Raw genomic sequence first — 17361 nt, forward strand, 5'->3', positions numbered from 1 at the left:
GACGAGACCGGAGAGGAAGGAGCTCCGGTCCACCTCGCTTGCTTGCTAGCTACGTCTGTCTTTTCACCGCTGAGAGAAGGTAGTGCACCGTTCCCGGAGGCGCTGCAATACCGGGCCGATGCGTGGAGAGGACGGAGCAAGCTCCTGATCCAGCTCCCTGTTCCAAAAATCCGTTTAATATGTGGTCCCCCGATGGGGGACGTATCAGATATTAAACTGATAAGAACAGATACTACACTTGATCTTAGCCAAAAGGCCGAGAAGCGATGCCCGACGCCGGCCTTGGGCGGGCGCGCGGGCGTCCGGCTGGCGCGCAGCGGCGCAGGCCGACGCCTCTGGAGCCCGGTCCGCACGCGGCTGCCGGCCGCCCGGACTCCGCTCTCCCCCTCTCTTGCCTGCCTGCTTGCTCGCCTGCCTGCCCGCCAGTCCCGGGCGGGGGCCCTGCTCTTTGATCTCCTGTCAACGGCCCGACAACGACCGCAGCCGCGGGGGGCGCCAGCCGGCCGGCCTCCTTAGCTTAGGCCCCTCCCACCAGCAGCAGCCGTGCCGAGTGAGCTGCAAGCGAAAGCGGACCGTCGGCACCTGCGGGCAGAGGCAAGGGGCAGCGCTCTCTCGGGAGGGACGGGGACACACACACACCTGCCTGCCTGCCGAAAAAAAGAAAGAAAAGGTGTATATACTAAGTTTTTTGGAGGGAAAACGGCCGGCTGTCGAAAGGGGCCCGCCTGCAAGGACGGGGACACACACACACACACACACACACACACACACACACACACACACACACACACAAGCCACGCCTGCCTCCCTGGAAAAAGGAGGAAAAAACTAAGTTTTTTGGAGGGAAAACGCACGGGAGCCGAAAAGGGGGCCGGCCTGCTTGCCGAGAGAGTCGAGGCGCGGGAAAGTGCACGGAGGGAGCACGGGAACGGGGAGGGGGAGAGAGAGAGACACAGAGACACACAGATGGACGAGAGACGAGACCGGAGAGGAAGGAGCTCCGGTCCACCTCGCTTGCTTGCTAGCTACGTCTGTCTTTTCACCGCTGAGAGAAGGTAGTGCACCGTTCCCGGAGGCGCTGCAATACCGGGCCGATGCGTGGAGAGGACGGAGCAAGCTCCTGATCCAGCTCCCTGTTCCAAAAATCCGTTTAATATGTGGTCCCCCGATGGGGGACGTATCAGATATTAAACTGATAAGAACAGATACTACACTTGATCTTAGCCAAAAGGCCGAGAAGCGATGCCCGACGCCGGCCTTGGGCGGGCGCGCGGGCGTCCGGCTGGCGCGCAGCGGCGCAGGCCGACGCCTCTGGAGCCCGGTCCGCACGCGGCTGCCGGCCGCCCGGACTCCGCTCTCCCCCTCTCTTGCCTGCCTGCTTGCTCGCCTGCCTGCCCGCCAGTCCCGGGCGGGGGCCCTGCTCTTTGATCTCCTGTCAACGGCCCGACAACGACCGCAGCCGCGGGGGGCGCCAGCCGGCCGGCCTCCTTAGCTTAGGCCCCTCCCACCAGCAGCAGCCGTGCCGAGTGAGCTGCAAGCGAAAGCGGACCGTCGGCACCTGCGGGCAGAGGCAAGGGGCAGCGCTCTCTCGGGAGGGACGGGGACACACACACACCTGCCTGCCTGCCGAAAAAAAGAAAGAAAAGGTGTATATACTAAGTTTTTTGGAGGGAAAACGGCCGGCTGTCGAAAGGGGCCCGCCTGCAAGGACGGGGACACACACACACACACACACACACACACACACACACACACACACACACACACAAGCCACGCCTGCCTCCCTGGAAAAAGGAGGAAAAAACTAAGTTTTTTGGAGGGAAAACGCACGGGAGCCGAAAAGGGGGCCGGCCTGCTTGCCGAGAGAGTCGAGGCGCGGGAAAGTGCACGGAGGGAGCACGGGAACGGGGAGGGGGAGAGAGAGAGACACAGAGACACACAGATGGACGAGAGACGAGACCGGAGAGGAAGGAGCTCCGGTCCACCTCGCTTGCTTGCTAGCTACGTCTGTCTTTTCACCGCTGAGAGAAGGTAGTGCACCGTTCCCGGAGGCGCTGCAATACCGGGCCGATGCGTGGAGAGGACGGAGCAAGCTCCTGATCCAGCTCCCTGTTCCAAAAATCCGTTTAATATGTGGTCCCCCGATGGGGGACGTATCAGATATTAAACTGATAAGAACAGATACTACACTTGATCTTAGCCAAAAGGCCGAGAAGCGATGCCCGACGCCGGCCTTGGGCGGGCGCGCGGGCGTCCGGCTGGCGCGCAGCGGCGCAGGCCGACGCCTCTGGAGCCCGGTCCGCACGCGGCTGCCGGCCGCCCGGACTCCGCTCTCCCCCTCTCTTGCCTGCCTGCTTGCTCGCCTGCCTGCCCGCCAGTCCCGGGCGGGGGCCCTGCTCTTTGATCTCCTGTCAACGGCCCGACAACGACCGCAGCCGCGGGGGGCGCCAGCCGGCCGGCCTCCTTAGCTTAGGCCCCTCCCACCAGCAGCAGCCGTGCCGAGTGAGCTGCAAGCGAAAGCGGACCGTCGGCACCTGCGGGCAGAGGCAAGGGGCAGCGCTCTCTCGGGAGGGACGGGGACACACACACACCTGCCTGCCTGCCGAAAAAAAGAAAGAAAAGGTGTATATACTAAGTTTTTTGGAGGGAAAACGGCCGGCTGTCGAAAGGGGCCCGCCTGCAAGGACGGGGACACACACACACACACACACACACACACACACACACACACACACACACACACAAGCCACGCCTGCCTCCCTGGAAAAAGGAGGAAAAAACTAAGTTTTTTGGAGGGAAAACGCACGGGAGCCGAAAAGGGGGCCGGCCTGCTTGCCGAGAGAGTCGAGGCGCGGGAAAGTGCACGGAGGGAGCACGGGAACGGGGAGGGGGAGAGAGAGAGACACAGAGACACACAGATGGACGAGAGACGAGACCGGAGAGGAAGGAGCTCCGGTCCACCTCGCTTGCTTGCTAGCTACGTCTGTCTTTTCACCGCTGAGAGAAGGTAGTGCACCGTTCCCGGAGGCGCTGCAATACCGGGCCGATGCGTGGAGAGGACGGAGCAAGCTCCTGATCCAGCTCCCTGTTCCAAAAATCCGTTTAATATGTGGTCCCCCGATGGGGGACGTATCAGATATTAAACTGATAAGAACAGATACTACACTTGATCTTAGCCAAAAGGCCGAGAAGCGATGCCCGACGCCGGCCTTGGGCGGGCGCGCGGGCGTCCGGCTGGCGCGCAGCGGCGCAGGCCGACGCCTCTGGAGCCCGGTCCGCACGCGGCTGCCGGCCGCCCGGACTCCGCTCTCCCCCTCTCTTGCCTGCCTGCTTGCTCGCCTGCCTGCCCGCCAGTCCCGGGCGGGGGCCCTGCTCTTTGATCTCCTGTCAACGGCCCGACAACGACCGCAGCCGCGGGGGGCGCCAGCCGGCCGGCCTCCTTAGCTTAGGCCCCTCCCACCAGCAGCAGCCGTGCCGAGTGAGCTGCAAGCGAAAGCGGACCGTCGGCACCTGCGGGCAGAGGCAAGGGGCAGCGCTCTCTCGGGAGGGACGGGGACACACACACACCTGCCTGCCTGCCGAAAAAAAGAAAGAAAAGGTGTATATACTAAGTTTTTTGGAGGGAAAACGGCCGGCTGTCGAAAGGGGCCCGCCTGCAAGGACGGGGCACACACACACACACACACACACACACACACACACACACACACACACACACACAAGCCACGCCTGCCTCCCTGGAAAAAGGAGGAAAAAACTAAGTTTTTTGGAGGGAAAACGCACGGGAGCCGAAAAGGGGGCCGGCCTGCTTGCCGAGAGAGTCGAGGCGCGGGAAAGTGCACGGAGGGAGCACGGGAACGGGGAGGGGGAGAGAGAGAGACACAGAGACACACAGATGGACGAGAGACGAGACCGGAGAGGAAGGAGCTCCGGTCCACCTCGCTTGCTTGCTAGCTACGTCTGTCTTTTCACCGCTGAGAGAAGGTAGTGCACCGTTCCCGGAGGCGCTGCAATACCGGGCCGATGCGTGGAGAGGACGGAGCAAGCTCCTGATCCAGCTCCCTGTTCCAAAAATCCGTTTAATATGTGGTCCCCCGATGGGGGACGTATCAGATATTAAACTGATAAGAACAGATACTACACTTGATCTTAGCCAAAAGGCCGAGAAGCGATGCCCGACGCCGGCCTTGGGCGGGCGCGCGGGCGTCCGGCTGGCGCGCAGCGGCGCAGGCCGACGCCTCTGGAGCCCGGTCCGCACGCGGCTGCCGGCCGCCCGGACTCCGCTCTCCCCCTCTCTTGCCTGCCTGCTTGCTCGCCTGCCTGCCCGCCAGTCCCGGGCGGGGGCCCTGCTCTTTGATCTCCTGTCAACGGCCCGACAACGACCGCAGCCGCGGGGGGCGCCAGCCGGCCGGCCTCCTTAGCTTAGGCCCCTCCCACCAGCAGCAGCCGTGCCGAGTGAGCTGCAAGCGAAAGCGGACCGTCGGCACCTGCGGGCAGAGGCAAGGGGCAGCGCTCTCTCGGGAGGGACGGGGACACACACACACCTGCCTGCCTGCCGAAAAAAAGAAAGAAAAGGTGTATATACTAAGTTTTTTGGAGGGAAAACGGCCGGCTGTCGAAAGGGGCCCGCCTGCAAGGACGGGGACACACACACACACACACACACACACACACACACACACACACACACACACACAAGCCACGCCTGCCTCCCTGGAAAAAGGAGGAAAAAACTAAGTTTTTTGGAGGGAAAACGCACGGGAGCCGAAAAGGGGGCCGGCCTGCTTGCCGAGAGAGTCGAGGCGCGGGAAAGTGCACGGAGGGAGCACGGGAACGGGGAGGGGGAGAGAGAGAGACACAGAGACACACAGATGGACGAGAGACGAGACCGGAGAGGAAGGAGCTCCGGTCCACCTCGCTTGCTTGCTAGCTACGTCTGTCTTTTCACCGCTGAGAGAAGGTAGTGCACCGTTCCCGGAGGCGCTGCAATACCGGGCCGATGCGTGGAGAGGACGGAGCAAGCTCCTGATCCAGCTCCCTGTTCCAAAAATCCGTTTAATATGTGGTCCCCCGATGGGGGACGTATCAGATATTAAACTGATAAGAACAGATACTACACTTGATCTTAGCCAAAAGGCCGAGAAGCGATGCCCGACGCCGGCCTTGGGCGGGCGCGCGGGCGTCCGGCTGGCGCGCAGCGGCGCAGGCCGACGCCTCTGGAGCCCGGTCCGCACGCGGCTGCCGGCCGCCCGGACTCCGCTCTCCCCCTCTCTTGCCTGCCTGCTTGCTCGCCTGCCTGCCCGCCAGTCCCGGGCGGGGGCCCTGCTCTTTGATCTCCTGTCAACGGCCCGACAACGACCGCAGCCGCGGGGGGCGCCAGCCGGCCGGCCTCCTTAGCTTAGGCCCCTCCCACCAGCAGCAGCCGTGCCGAGTGAGCTGCAAGCGAAAGCGGACCGTCGGCACCTGCGGGCAGAGGCAAGGGGCAGCGCTCTCTCGGGAGGGACGGGGACACACACACACCTGCCTGCCTGCCGAAAAAAAGAAAGAAAAGGTGTATATACTAAGTTTTTTGGAGGGAAAACGGCCGGCTGTCGAAAGGGGCCCGCCTGCAAGGACGGGGACACACACACACACACACACACACACACACACACACACACACACACACACACAAGCCACGCCTGCCTCCCTGGAAAAAGGAGGAAAAAACTAAGTTTTTTGGAGGGAAAACGCACGGGAGCCGAAAAGGGGGCCGGCCTGCTTGCCGAGAGAGTCGAGGCGCGGGAAAGTGCACGGAGGGAGCACGGGAACGGGGAGGGGGAGAGAGAGAGACACAGAGACACACAGATGGACGAGAGACGAGACCGGAGAGGAAGGAGCTCCGGTCCACCTCGCTTGCTTGCTAGCTACGTCTGTCTTTTCACCGCTGAGAGAAGGTAGTGCACCGTTCCCGGAGGCGCTGCAATACCGGGCCGATGCGTGGAGAGGACGGAGCAAGCTCCTGATCCAGCTCCCTGTTCCAAAAATCCGTTTAATATGTGGTCCCCCGATGGGGGACGTATCAGATATTTAAACTGATAAGAACAGATACTACACTTGATCTTAGCCAAAAGGCCGAGAAGCGATGCCCGACGCCGGCCTTGGGCGGGCGCGCGGGCGTCCGGCTGGCGCGCAGCGGCGCAGGCCGACGCCTCTGGAGCCCGGTCCGCACGCGGCTGCCGGCCGCCCGGACTCCGCTCTCCCCCTCTCTTGCCTGCCTGCTTGCTCGCCTGCCTGCCCGCCAGTCCCGGGCGGGGGCCCTGCTCTTTGATCTCCTGTCAACGGCCCGACAACGACCGCAGCCGCGGGGGGCGCCAGCCGGCCGGCCTCCTTAGCTTAGGCCCCTCCCACCAGCAGCAGCCGTGCCGAGTGAGCTGCAAGCGAAAGCGGACCGTCGGCACCTGCGGGCAGAGGCAAGGGGCAGCGCTCTCTCGGGAGGGACGGGGACACACACACACCTGCCTGCCTGCCGAAAAAAAGAAAGAAAAGGTGTATATACTAAGTTTTTTGGAGGGAAAACGGCCGGCTGTCGAAAGGGGCCCGCCTGCAAGGACGGGGACACACACACACACACACACACACACACACACACACACACACACACACACACACAAGCCACGCCTGCCTCCCTGGAAAAAGGAGGAAAAAACTAAGTTTTTTGGAGGGAAAACGCACGGGAGCCGAAAAGGGGGCCGGCCTGCTTGCCGAGAGAGTCGAGGCGCGGGAAAGTGCACGGAGGGAGCACGGGAACGGGGAGGGGGAGAGAGAGAGACACAGAGACACACAGATGGACGAGAGACGAGACCGGAGAGGAAGGAGCTCCGGTCCACCTCGCTTGCTTGCTAGCTACGTCTGTCTTTTCACCGCTGAGAGAAGGTAGTGCACCGTTCCCGGAGGCGCTGCAATACCGGGCCGATGCGTGGAGAGGACGGAGCAAGCTCCTGATCCAGCTCCCTGTTCCAAAAATCCGTTTAATATGTGGTCCCCCGATGGGGGACGTATCAGATATTAAACTGATAAGAACAGATACTACACTTGATCTTAGCCAAAAGGCCGAGAAGCGATGCCCGACGCCGGCCTTGGGCGGGCGCGCGGGCGTCCGGCTGGCGCGCAGCGGCGCAGGCCGACGCCTCTGGAGCCCGGTCCGCACGCGGCTGCCGGCCGCCCGGACTCCGCTCTCCCCCTCTCTTGCCTGCCTGCTTGCTCGCCTGCCTGCCCGCCAGTCCCGGGCGGGGGCCCTGCTCTTTGATCTCCTGTCAACGGCCCGACAACGACCGCAGCCGCGGGGGGCGCCAGCCGGCCGGCCTCCTTAGCTTAGGCCCCTCCCACCAGCAGCAGCCGTGCCGAGTGAGCTGCAAGCGAAAGCGGACCGTCGGCACCTGCGGGCAGAGGCAAGGGGCAGCGCTCTCTCGGGAGGGACGGGGACACACACACACCTGCCTGCCTGCCGAAAAAAAGAAAGAAAAGGTGTATATACTAAGTTTTTTGGAGGGAAAACGGCCGGCTGTCGAAAGGGGCCCGCCTGCAAGGACGGGGACACACACACACACACACACACACACACACACACACACACACACACACACACAAGCCACGCCTGCCTCCCTGGAAAAAGGAGGAAAAAACTAAGTTTTTTGGAGGGAAAACGCACGGGAGCCGAAAAGGGGGCCGGCCTGCTTGCCGAGAGAGTCGAGGCGCGGGAAAGTGCACGGAGGGAGCACGGGAACGGGGAGGGGGAGAGAGAGAGACACAGAGACACACAGATGGACGAGAGACGAGACCGGAGAGGAAGGAGCTCCGGTCCACCTCGCTTGCTTGCTAGCTACGTCTGTCTTTTCACCGCTGAGAGAAGGTAGTGCACCGTTCCCGGAGGCGCTGCAATACCGGGCCGATGCGTGGAGAGGACGGAGCAAGCTCCTGATCCAGCTCCCTGTTCCAAAAATCCGTTTAATATGTGGTCCCCCGATGGGGGACGTATCAGATATTAAACTGATAAGAACAGATACTACACTTGATCTTAGCCAAAAGGCCGAGAAGCGATGCCCGACGCCGGCCTTGGGCGGGCGCGCGGGCGTCCGGCTGGCGCGCAGCGGCGCAGGCCGACGCCTCTGGAGCCCGGTCCGCACGCGGCTGCCGGCCGCCCGGACTCCGCTCTCCCCCTCTCTTGCCTGCCTGCTTGCTCGCCTGCCTGCCCGCCAGTCCCGGGCGGGGGCCCTGCTCTTTGATCTCCTGTCAACGGCCCGACAACGACCGCAGCCGCGGGGGGCGCCAGCCGGCCGGCCTCCTTAGCTTAGGCCCCTCCCACCAGCAGCAGCCGTGCCGAGTGAGCTGCAAGCGAAAGCGGACCGTCGGCACCTGCGGGCAGAGGCAAGGGGCAGCGCTCTCTCGGGAGGGACGGGGACACACACACACCTGCCTGCCTGCCGAAAAAAAGAAAGAAAAGGTGTATATACTAAGTTTTTTGGAGGGAAAACGGCCGGCTGTCGAAAGGGGCCCGCCTGCAAGGACGGGGACACACACACACACACACACACACACACACACACACACACACACACACACACAAGCCACGCCTGCCTCCCTGGAAAAAGGAGGAAAAAACTAAGTTTTTTGGAGGGAAAACGCACGGGAGCCGAAAAGGGGGCCGGCCTGCTTGCCGAGAGAGTCGAGGCGCGGGAAAGTGCACGGAGGGAGCACGGGAACGGGGAGGGGGAGAGAGAGAGACACAGAGACACACAGATGGACGAGAGACGAGACCGGAGAGGAAGGAGCTCCGGTCCACCTCGCTTGCTTGCTAGCTACGTCTGTCTTTTCACCGCTGAGAGAAGGTAGTGCACCGTTCCCGGAGGCGCTGCAATACCGGGCCGATGCGTGGAGAGGACGGAGCAAGCTCCTGATCCAGCTCCCTGTTCCAAAAATCCGTTTAATATGTGGTCCCCCGATGGGGGACGTATCAGATATTAAACTGATAAGAACAGATACTACACTTGATCTTAGCCAAAAGGCCGAGAAGCGATGCCCGACGCCGGCCTTGGGCGGGCGCGCGGGCGTCCGGCTGGCGCGCAGCGGCGCAGGCCGACGCCTCTGGAGCCCGGTCCGCACGCGGCTGCCGGCCGCCCGGACTCCGCTCTCCCCCTCTCTTGCCTGCCTGCTTGCTCGCCTGCCTGCCCGCCAGTCCCGGGCGGGGGCCCTGCTCTTTGATCTCCTGTCAACGGCCCGACAACGACCGCAGCCGCGGGGGGCGCCAGCCGGCCGGCCTCCTTAGCTTAGGCCCCTCCCACCAGCAGCAGCCGTGCCGAGTGAGCTGCAAGCGAAAGCGGACCGTCGGCACCTGCGGGCAGAGGCAAGGGGCAGCGCTCTCTCGGGAGGGACGGGGACACACACACACCTGCCTGCCTGCCGAAAAAAAGAAAGAAAAGGTGTATATACTAAGTTTTTTGGAGGGAAAACGGCCGGCTGTCGAAAGGGGCCCGCCTGCAAGGACGGGGACACACACACACACACACACACACACACACACACACACACACACACACACACAAGCCACGCCTGCCTCCCTGGAAAAAGGAGGAAAAAACTAAGTTTTTTGGAGGGAAAACGCACGGGAGCCGAAAAGGGGGCCGGCCTGCTTGCCGAGAGAGTCGAGGCGCGGGAAAGTGCACGGAGGGAGCACGGGAACGGGGAGGGGGAGAGAGAGAGACACAGAGACACACAGATGGACGAGAGACGAGACCGGAGAGGAAGGAGCTCCGGTCCACCTCGCTTGCTTGCTAGCTACGTCTGTCTTTTCACCGCTGAGAGAAGGTAGTGCACCGTTCCCGGAGGCGCTGCAATACCGGGCCGATGCGTGGAGAGGACGGAGCAAGCTCCTGATCCAGCTCCCTGTTCCAAAAATCCGTTTAATATGTGGTCCCCCGATGGGGGACGTATCAGATATTAAACTGATAAGAACAGATACTACACTTGATCTTAGCCAAAAGGCCGAGAAGCGATGCCCGACGCCGGCCTTGGGCGGGCGCGCGGGCGTCCGGCTGGCGCGCAGCGGCGCAGGCCGACGCCTCTGGAGCCCGGTCCGCACGCGGCTGCCGGCCGCCCGGACTCCGCTCTCCCCCTCTCTTGCCTGCCTGCTTGCTCGCCTGCCTGCCCGCCAGTCCCGGGCGGGGGCCCTGCTCTTTGATCTCCTGTCAACGGCCCGACAACGACCGCAGCCGCGGGGGGCGCCAGCCGGCCGGCCTCCTTAGCTTAGGCCCCTCCCACCAGCAGCAGCCGTGCCGAGTGAGCTGCAAGCGAAAGCGGACCGTCGGCACCTGCGGGCAGAGGCAAGGGGCAGCGCTCTCTCGGGAGGGACGGGGACACACACACACCTGCCTGCCTGCCGAAAAAAAGAAAGAAAAGGTGTATATACTAAGTTTTTTGGAGGGAAAACGGCCGGCTGTCGAAAGGGGCCCGCCTGCAAGGACGGGGACACACACACACACACACACACACACACACACACACACACACACACACACACAAGCCACGCCTGCCTCCCTGGAAAAAGGAGGAAAAAACTAAGTTTTTTGGAGGGAAAACGCACGGGAGCCGAAAAGGGGGCCGGCCTGCTTGCCGAGAGAGTCGAGGCGCGGGAAAGTGCACGGAGGGAGCACGGGAACGGGGAGGGGGAGAGAGAGAGACACAGAGACACACAGATGGACGAGAGACGAGACCGGAGAGGAAGGAGCTCCGGTCCACCTCGCTTGCTTGCTAGCTACGTCTGTCTTTTCACCGCTGAGAGAAGGTAGTGCACCGTTCCCGGAGGCGCTGCAATACCGGGCCGATGCGTGGAGAGGACGGAGCAAGCTCCTGATCCAGCTCCCTGTTCCAAAAATCCGTTTAATATGTGGTCCCCCGATGGGGGACGTATCAGATATTAAACTGATAAGAACAGATACTACACTTGATCTTAGCCAAAAGGCCGAGAAGCGATGCCCGACGCCGGCCTTGGGCGGGCGCGCGGGCGTCCGGCTGGCGCGCAGCGGCGCAGGCCGACGCCTCTGGAGCCCGGTCCGCACGCGGCTGCCGGCCGCCCGGACTCCGCTCTCCCCCTCTCTTGCCTGCCTGCTTGCTCGCCTGCCTGCCCGCCAGTCCCGGGCGGGGGCCCTGCTCTTTGATCTCCTGTCAACGGCCCGACAACGACCGCAGCCGCGGGGGGCGCCAGCCGGCCGGCCTCCTTAGCTTAGGCCCCTCCCACCAGCAGCAGCCGTGCCGAGTGAGCTGCAAGCGAAAGCGGACCGTCGGCACCTGCGGGCAGAGGCAAGGGGCAGCGCTCTCTCGGGAGGGACGGGGACACACACACACCTGCCTGCCTGCCGAAAAAAAGAAAGAAAAGGTGTATATACTAAGTTTTTTGGAGGGAAAACGGCCGGCTGTCGAAAGGGGCCCGCCTGCAAGGACGGGGACACACACACACACACACACACACACACACACACACACACACACACACACACAAGCCACGCCTGCCTCCCTGGAAAAAGGAGGAAAAAACTAAGTTTTTTGGAGGGAAAACGCACGGGAGCCGAAAAGGGGGCCGGCCTGCTTGCCGAGAGAGTCGAGGCGCGGGAAAGTGCACGGAGGGAGCACGGGAACGGGGAGGGGGAGAGAGAGAGACACAGAGACACACAGATGGACGAGAGACGAGACCGGAGAGGAAGGAGCTCCGGTCCACCTCGCTTGCTTGCTAGCTACGTCTGTCTTTTCACCGCTGAGAGAAGGTAGTGCACCGTTCCCGGAGGCGCTGCAATACCGGGCCGATGCGTGGAGAGGACGGAGCAAGCTCCTGATCCAGCTCCCTGTTCCAAAAATCCGTTTAATATGTGGTCCCCCGATGGGGGACGTATCAGATATTAAACTGATAAGAACAGATACTACACTTGATCTTAGCCAAAAGGCCGAGAAGCGATGCCCGACGCCGGCCTTGGGCGGGCGCGCGGGCGTCCGGCTGGCGCGCAGCGGCGCAGGCCGACGCCTCTGGAGCCCGGTCCGCACGCGGCTGCCGGCCGCCCGGACTCCGCTCTCCCCCTCTCTTGCCTGCCTGCTTGCTCGCCTGCCTGCCCGCCAGTCCCGGGCGGGGGCCCTGCTCTTTGATCTCCTGTCAACGGCCCGACAACGACCGCAGCCGCGGGGGGCGCCAGCCGGCCGGCCTCCTTAGCTTAGGCCCCTCCCACCAGCAGCAGCCGTGCCGAGTGAGCTGCAAGCGAAAGCGGACCGTCGGCACCTGCGGGCAGAGGCAAGGGGCAGCGCTCTCTCGGGAGGGACGGGGACACACACACACCTGCCTGCCTGCCGAAAAAAAGAAAGAAAAGGTGTATATACTAAGTTTTTTGGAGGGAAAACGGCCGGCTGTCGAAAGGGGCCCGCCTGCAAGGACGGGGACACACACACACACACACACACACACACACACACACACACACACACACACACAAGCCACGCCTGCCTCCCTGGAAAAAGGAGGAAAAAACTAAGTTTTTTGGAGGGAAAACGCACGGGAGCCGAAAAGGGGGCCGGCCTGCTTGCCGAGAGAGTCGAGGCGCGGGAAAGTGCACGGAGGGAGCACGGGAACGGGGAGGGGGAGAGAGAGAGACACAGAGACACACAGATGGACGAGAGACGAGACCGGAGAGGAAGGAGCTCCGGTCCACCTCGCTTGCTTGCTAGCTACGTCTGTCTTTTCACCGCTGAGAGAAGGTAGTGCACCGTTCCCGGAGGCGCTGCAATACCGGGCCGATGCGTGGAGAGGACGGAGCAAGCTCCTGATCCAGCTCCCTGTTCCAAAAATCCGTTTAATATGTGGTCCCCCGATGGGGGACGTATCAGATATTAAACTGATAAGAACAGATACTACACTTGATCTTAGCCAAAAGGCCGAGAAGCGATGCCCGACGCCGGCCTTGGGCGGGCGCGCGGGCGTCCGGCTGGCGCGCAGCGGCGCAGGCCGACGCCTCTGGAGCCCGGTCCGCACGCGGCTGCCGGCCGCCCGGACTCCGCTCTCCCCCTCTCTTGCCTGCCTGCTTGCTCGCCTGCCTGCCCGCCAGTCCCGGGCGGGGGCCCTGCTCTTTGATCTCCTGTCAACGGCCCGACAACGACCGCAGCCGCGGGGGGCGCCAGCCGGCCGGCCTCCTTAGCTTAGGCCCCTCCCACCAGCAGCAGCCGTGCCGAGTGAGCTGCAAGCGAAAGCGGACCGTCGGCACCTGCGGGCAGAGGCAAGGGGCAGCGCTCTCTCGGGAGGGACGGGGACACACACACACCTGCCTGCCTGCCGAAAAAAAGAAAGAAAAGGTGTATATACTAAGTTTTTTGGAGGGAAAACGGCCGGCTGTCGAAAGGGGCCCGCCTGCAAGGACGGGGACACACACACACACACACACACACACACACACACACACACACACACACACACAAGCCACGCCTGCCTCCCTGGAAAAAGGAGGAAAAAACTAAGTTTTTTGGAGGGAAAACGCACGGGAGCCGAAAAGGGGGCCGGCCTGCTTGCCGAGAGAGTCGAGGCGCGGGAAAGTGCACGGAGGGAGCACGGGAACGGGGAGGGGGAGAGAGAGAGACACAGAGACACACAGATGGACGAGAGACGAGACCGGAGAGGAAGGAGCTCCGGTCCACCTCGCTTGCTTGCTAGCTACGTCTGTCTTTTCACCGCTGAGAGAAGGTAGTGCACCGTTCCCGGAGGCGCTGCAATACCGGGCCGATGCGTGGAGAGGACGGAGCAAGCTCCTGATCCAGCTCCCTGTTCCAAAAATCCGTTTAATATGTGGTCCCCCGATGGGGGACGTATCAGATATTAAACTGATAAGAACAGATACTACACTTGATCTTAGCCAAAAGGCCGAGAAGCGATGCCCGACGCCGGCCTTGGGCGGGCGCGCGGGCGTCCGGCTGGCGCGCAGCGGCGCAGGCCGACGCCTCTGGAGCCCGGTCCGCACGCGGCTGCCGGCCGCCCGGACTCCGCTCTCCCCCTCTCTTGCCTGCCTGCTTGCTCGCCTGCCTGCCCGCCAGTCCCGGGCGGGGGCCCTGCTCTTTGATCTCCTGTCAACGGCCCGACAACGACCGCAGCCGCGGGGGGCGCCAGCCGGCCGGCCTCCTTAGCTTAGGCCCCTCCCACCAGCAGCAGCCGTGCCGAGTGAGCTGCAAGCGAAAGCGGACCGTCGGCACCTGCGGGCAGAGGCAAGGGGCAGCGCTCTCTCGGGAGGGACGGGGACACACACACACCTGCCTGCCTGCCGAAAAAAAGAAAGAAAAGGTGTATATACTAAGTTTTTTGGAGGGAAAACGGCCGGCTGTCGAAAGGGGCCCGCCTGCAAGGACGGGGACACACACACACACACACACACACACACACACACACACACACACACACACACAAGCCACGCCTGCCTCCCTGGAAAAAGGAGGAAAAAACTAAGTTTTTTGGAGGGAAAACGCACGGGAGCCGAAAAGGGGGCCGGCCTGCTTGCCGAGAGAGTCGAGGCGCGGGAAAGTGCACGGAGGGAGCACGGGAACGGGGAGGGGGAGAGAGAGAGACACAGAGACACACAGATGGACGAGAGACGAGACCGGAGAGGAAGGAGCTCCGGTCCACCTCGCTTGCTTGCTAGCTACGTCTGTCTTTTCACCGCTGAGAGAAGGTAGTGCACCGTTCCCGGAGGCGCTGCAATACCGGGCCGATGCGTGGAGAGGACGGAGCAAGCTCCTGATCCAGCTCCCTGTTCCAAAAATCCGTTTAATATGTGGTCCCCCGATGGGGGACGTATCAGATATTAAACTGATAAGAACAGATACTACACTTGATCTTAGCCAAAAGGCCGAGAAGCGATGCCCGACGCCGGCCTTGGGCGGGCGCGCGGGCGTCCGGCTGGCGCGCAGCGGCGCAGGCCGACGCCTCTGGAGCCCGGTCCGCACGCGGCTGCCGGCCGCCCGGACTCCGCTCTCCCCCTCTCTTGCCTGCCTGCTTGCTCGCCTGCCTGCCCGCCAGTCCCGGGCGGGGGCTCTTTGATCTCCTGTCAACGGCCCGACAACGACCGCAGCCGCGGGGGGCGCCAGCCGGCCGGCCTCCTTAGCTTAGGCCCCTCCCACCAGCAGCAGCCGTGCCGAGTGAGCTGCAAGCGAAAGCGGACCGTCGGCACCTGCGGGCAGAGGCAAGGGGCAGCGCTCTCTCGGGAGGGACGGGGACACACACACACCTGCCTGCCTGCCGAAAAAAAGAAAGAAAAGGTGTATATACTAAGTTTTTTGGAGGGAAAACGGCCGGCTGTCGAAAGGGGCCCGCCTGCAAGGACGGGGACACACACACACACACACACACACACACACACACACACACACACACACACACAAGCCACGCCTGCCTCCCTGGAAAAAGGAGGAAAAAACTAAGTTTTTTGGAGGGAAAACGCACGGGAGCCGAAAAGGGGGCCGGCCTGCTTGCCGAGAGAGTCGAGGCGCGGGAAAGTGCACGGAGGGAGCACGGGAACGGGGAGGGGGAGAGAGAGAGACACAGAGACACACAGATGGACGAGAGACGAGACCGGAGAGGAAGGAGCTCCGGTCCACCTCGCTTGCTTGCTAGCTACGTCTGTCTTTTCACCGCTGAGAGAAGGTAGTGCACCGTTCCCGGAGGCGCTGCAATACCGGGCCGATGCGTGGAGAGGACGGAGCAAGCTCCTGATCCAGCTCCCTGTTCCAAAAATCCGTTTAATATGTGGTCCCCCGATGGGGGACGTATCAGATATTAAACTGATAAGAACAGATACTACACTTGATCTTAGCCAAAAGGCCGAGAAGCGATGCCCGACGCCGGCCTTGGGCGGGCGCGCGGGCGTCCGGCTGGCGCGCAGCGGCGCAGGCCGACGCCTCTGGAGCCCGGTCCGCACGCGGCTGCCGGCCGCCCGGACTCCGCTCTCCCCCTCTCTTGCCTGCCTGCTTGCTCGCCTGCCTGCCCGCCAGTCCCGGGCGGGGGCCCTGCTCTTTGATCTCCTGTCAACGGCCCGACAACGACCGCAGCCGCGGGGGGCGCCAGCCGGCCGGCCTCCTTAGCTTAGGCCCCTCCCACCAGCAGCAGCCGTGCCGAGTGAGCTGCAAGCGAAAGCGGACCGTCGGCACCTGCGGGCAGAGGCAAGGGGCAGCGCTCTCTCGGGAGGGACGGGGACACACACACACCTGCCTGCCTGCCGAAAAAAAGAAAGAAAAGGTGTATATACTAAGTTTTTTGGAGGGAAAACGGCCGGCTGTCGAAAGGGGCCCGCCTGCAAGGACGGGGACACACACACACACACACACACACACACACACACACACACACACACACACACAAGCCACGCCTGCCTCCCTGGAAAAAGGAGGAAAAAACTAAGTTTTTTGGAGGGAAAACGCACGGGAGCCGAAAAGGGGGCCGGCCTGCTTGCCGAGAGAGTCGAGGCGCGGGAAAGTGCACGGAGGGAGCACGGGAACGGGGAGGGGGAGAGAGAGAGACACAGAGACACACAGATGGACGAGAGACGAGACCGGAGAGGAAGGAGCTCCGGTCCACCTCGCTTGCTTGCTAGCTACGTCTGTCTTTTCACCGCTGAGAGAAGGTAGTGCACCGTTCCCGGAGGCGCTGCAATACCGGGCCGATGCGTGGAGAGGACGGAGCAAGCTCCTGATCCAGCTCCCTGTTCCAAAAATCCGTTTAATATGTGGTCCCCCGATGGGGGACGTATCAGATATTAAACTGATAAGAACAGATACTACACTTGATCTTAGCCAAAAGGCCGAGAAGCGATGCCCGACGCCGGCCTTGGGCGGGCGCGCGGGCGTCCGGCTGGCGCGCAGCGGCGCAGGCCGACGCCTCTGGAGCCCGGTCCGCACGCGGCTGCCGGCCGCCCGGACTCCGCTCTCCCCCTCTCTTGCCTGCCTGCTTGCTCGCCTGCCTGCCCGCCAGTCCCGGGCGGGGGCCCTGCTCTTTGATCTCCTGTCAACGGCCCGACAACGACCGCAGCCGCGGGGGGCGCCAGCCGGCCGGCCTCCTTAGCTTAGGCCCCTCCCACCAGCAGCAGCCGTGCCGAGTGAGCTGCAAGCGAAAGCGGACCGTCGGCACCTGCGGGCAGAGGCAAGGGGCAGCGCTCTCTCGGGAGGGACGGGGACACACACACACCTGCCTGCCTGCCGAAAAAAAGAAAGAAAAGGTGTATATACTAAGTTTTTTGGAGGGAAAACGGCCGGCTGTCGAAAGGGGCCCGCCTGCAAGGACGGGGACACACACACACACACACACACACACACACA

At 62.8% G+C, this 17361-nt stretch overlaps 18 non-coding genes across 18 annotated transcripts; all 18 read right to left on the reverse strand.

Annotated features, from left to right (window-relative positions):
• Positions 1–77: 77 nt before the first annotated feature.
• LOC148809294 (U2 spliceosomal RNA) lies at positions 78–268 on the reverse strand. Its single transcript, XR_016087560.1, has one exon. It is a non-coding gene; the product is annotated as a U2 spliceosomal RNA (small nuclear RNA).
• A 785-nt stretch (positions 269–1053) lies between these two features.
• LOC148809295 (U2 spliceosomal RNA) lies at positions 1054–1244 on the reverse strand. Its single transcript, XR_016087561.1, has one exon. It is a non-coding gene; the product is annotated as a U2 spliceosomal RNA (small nuclear RNA).
• Positions 1245–2029: 785 nt separating this feature from the next.
• Positions 2030–2220, reverse strand: LOC148809296 (U2 spliceosomal RNA). The gene has a single exon (XR_016087563.1). It is a non-coding gene; the product is annotated as a U2 spliceosomal RNA (small nuclear RNA).
• A 785-nt stretch (positions 2221–3005) lies between these two features.
• LOC148809297 (U2 spliceosomal RNA) lies at positions 3006–3196 on the reverse strand. Its single transcript, XR_016087564.1, has one exon. It is a non-coding gene; the product is annotated as a U2 spliceosomal RNA (small nuclear RNA).
• Positions 3197–3982: 786 nt separating this feature from the next.
• Positions 3983–4173, reverse strand: LOC148809298 (U2 spliceosomal RNA). The gene has a single exon (XR_016087565.1). It is a non-coding gene; the product is annotated as a U2 spliceosomal RNA (small nuclear RNA).
• Positions 4174–4958: 785 nt separating this feature from the next.
• On the reverse strand, positions 4959–5149 carry LOC148809299 (U2 spliceosomal RNA). Its single transcript, XR_016087566.1, has one exon. It is a non-coding gene; the product is annotated as a U2 spliceosomal RNA (small nuclear RNA).
• A 785-nt stretch (positions 5150–5934) lies between these two features.
• LOC148809300 (U2 spliceosomal RNA) lies at positions 5935–6126 on the reverse strand. The gene has a single exon (XR_016087580.1). It is a non-coding gene; the product is annotated as a U2 spliceosomal RNA (small nuclear RNA).
• Positions 6127–6913: 787 nt separating this feature from the next.
• LOC148809301 (U2 spliceosomal RNA) lies at positions 6914–7104 on the reverse strand. The gene has a single exon (XR_016087567.1). It is a non-coding gene; the product is annotated as a U2 spliceosomal RNA (small nuclear RNA).
• Positions 7105–7889: 785 nt separating this feature from the next.
• LOC148809302 (U2 spliceosomal RNA) lies at positions 7890–8080 on the reverse strand. Its single transcript, XR_016087568.1, has one exon. It is a non-coding gene; the product is annotated as a U2 spliceosomal RNA (small nuclear RNA).
• A 785-nt stretch (positions 8081–8865) lies between these two features.
• Positions 8866–9056, reverse strand: LOC148809303 (U2 spliceosomal RNA). Its single transcript, XR_016087569.1, has one exon. It is a non-coding gene; the product is annotated as a U2 spliceosomal RNA (small nuclear RNA).
• Positions 9057–9841: 785 nt separating this feature from the next.
• On the reverse strand, positions 9842–10032 carry LOC148809304 (U2 spliceosomal RNA). Its single transcript, XR_016087570.1, has one exon. It is a non-coding gene; the product is annotated as a U2 spliceosomal RNA (small nuclear RNA).
• A 785-nt stretch (positions 10033–10817) lies between these two features.
• On the reverse strand, positions 10818–11008 carry LOC148809305 (U2 spliceosomal RNA). Its single transcript, XR_016087571.1, has one exon. It is a non-coding gene; the product is annotated as a U2 spliceosomal RNA (small nuclear RNA).
• Positions 11009–11793: 785 nt separating this feature from the next.
• On the reverse strand, positions 11794–11984 carry LOC148809306 (U2 spliceosomal RNA). The gene has a single exon (XR_016087572.1). It is a non-coding gene; the product is annotated as a U2 spliceosomal RNA (small nuclear RNA).
• A 785-nt stretch (positions 11985–12769) lies between these two features.
• Positions 12770–12960, reverse strand: LOC148809307 (U2 spliceosomal RNA). The gene has a single exon (XR_016087574.1). It is a non-coding gene; the product is annotated as a U2 spliceosomal RNA (small nuclear RNA).
• A 785-nt stretch (positions 12961–13745) lies between these two features.
• On the reverse strand, positions 13746–13936 carry LOC148809308 (U2 spliceosomal RNA). Its single transcript, XR_016087575.1, has one exon. It is a non-coding gene; the product is annotated as a U2 spliceosomal RNA (small nuclear RNA).
• Positions 13937–14721: 785 nt separating this feature from the next.
• On the reverse strand, positions 14722–14912 carry LOC148809309 (U2 spliceosomal RNA). The gene has a single exon (XR_016087576.1). It is a non-coding gene; the product is annotated as a U2 spliceosomal RNA (small nuclear RNA).
• Positions 14913–15692: 780 nt separating this feature from the next.
• On the reverse strand, positions 15693–15883 carry LOC148809310 (U2 spliceosomal RNA). The gene has a single exon (XR_016087577.1). It is a non-coding gene; the product is annotated as a U2 spliceosomal RNA (small nuclear RNA).
• A 785-nt stretch (positions 15884–16668) lies between these two features.
• LOC148809311 (U2 spliceosomal RNA) lies at positions 16669–16859 on the reverse strand. The gene has a single exon (XR_016087578.1). It is a non-coding gene; the product is annotated as a U2 spliceosomal RNA (small nuclear RNA).
• Positions 16860–17361: the final 502 nt, after the last annotated feature.

This window comes from Atractosteus spatula, unplaced genomic scaffold (genome assembly GCF_055471065.1).
Source record: "Atractosteus spatula isolate fAtrSpa1 unplaced genomic scaffold, fAtrSpa1.hap1 Scaffold_149, whole genome shotgun sequence".
NCBI classification, from domain to species: Eukaryota; Metazoa; Chordata; class Actinopteri; order Semionotiformes; family Lepisosteidae; genus Atractosteus; species Atractosteus spatula.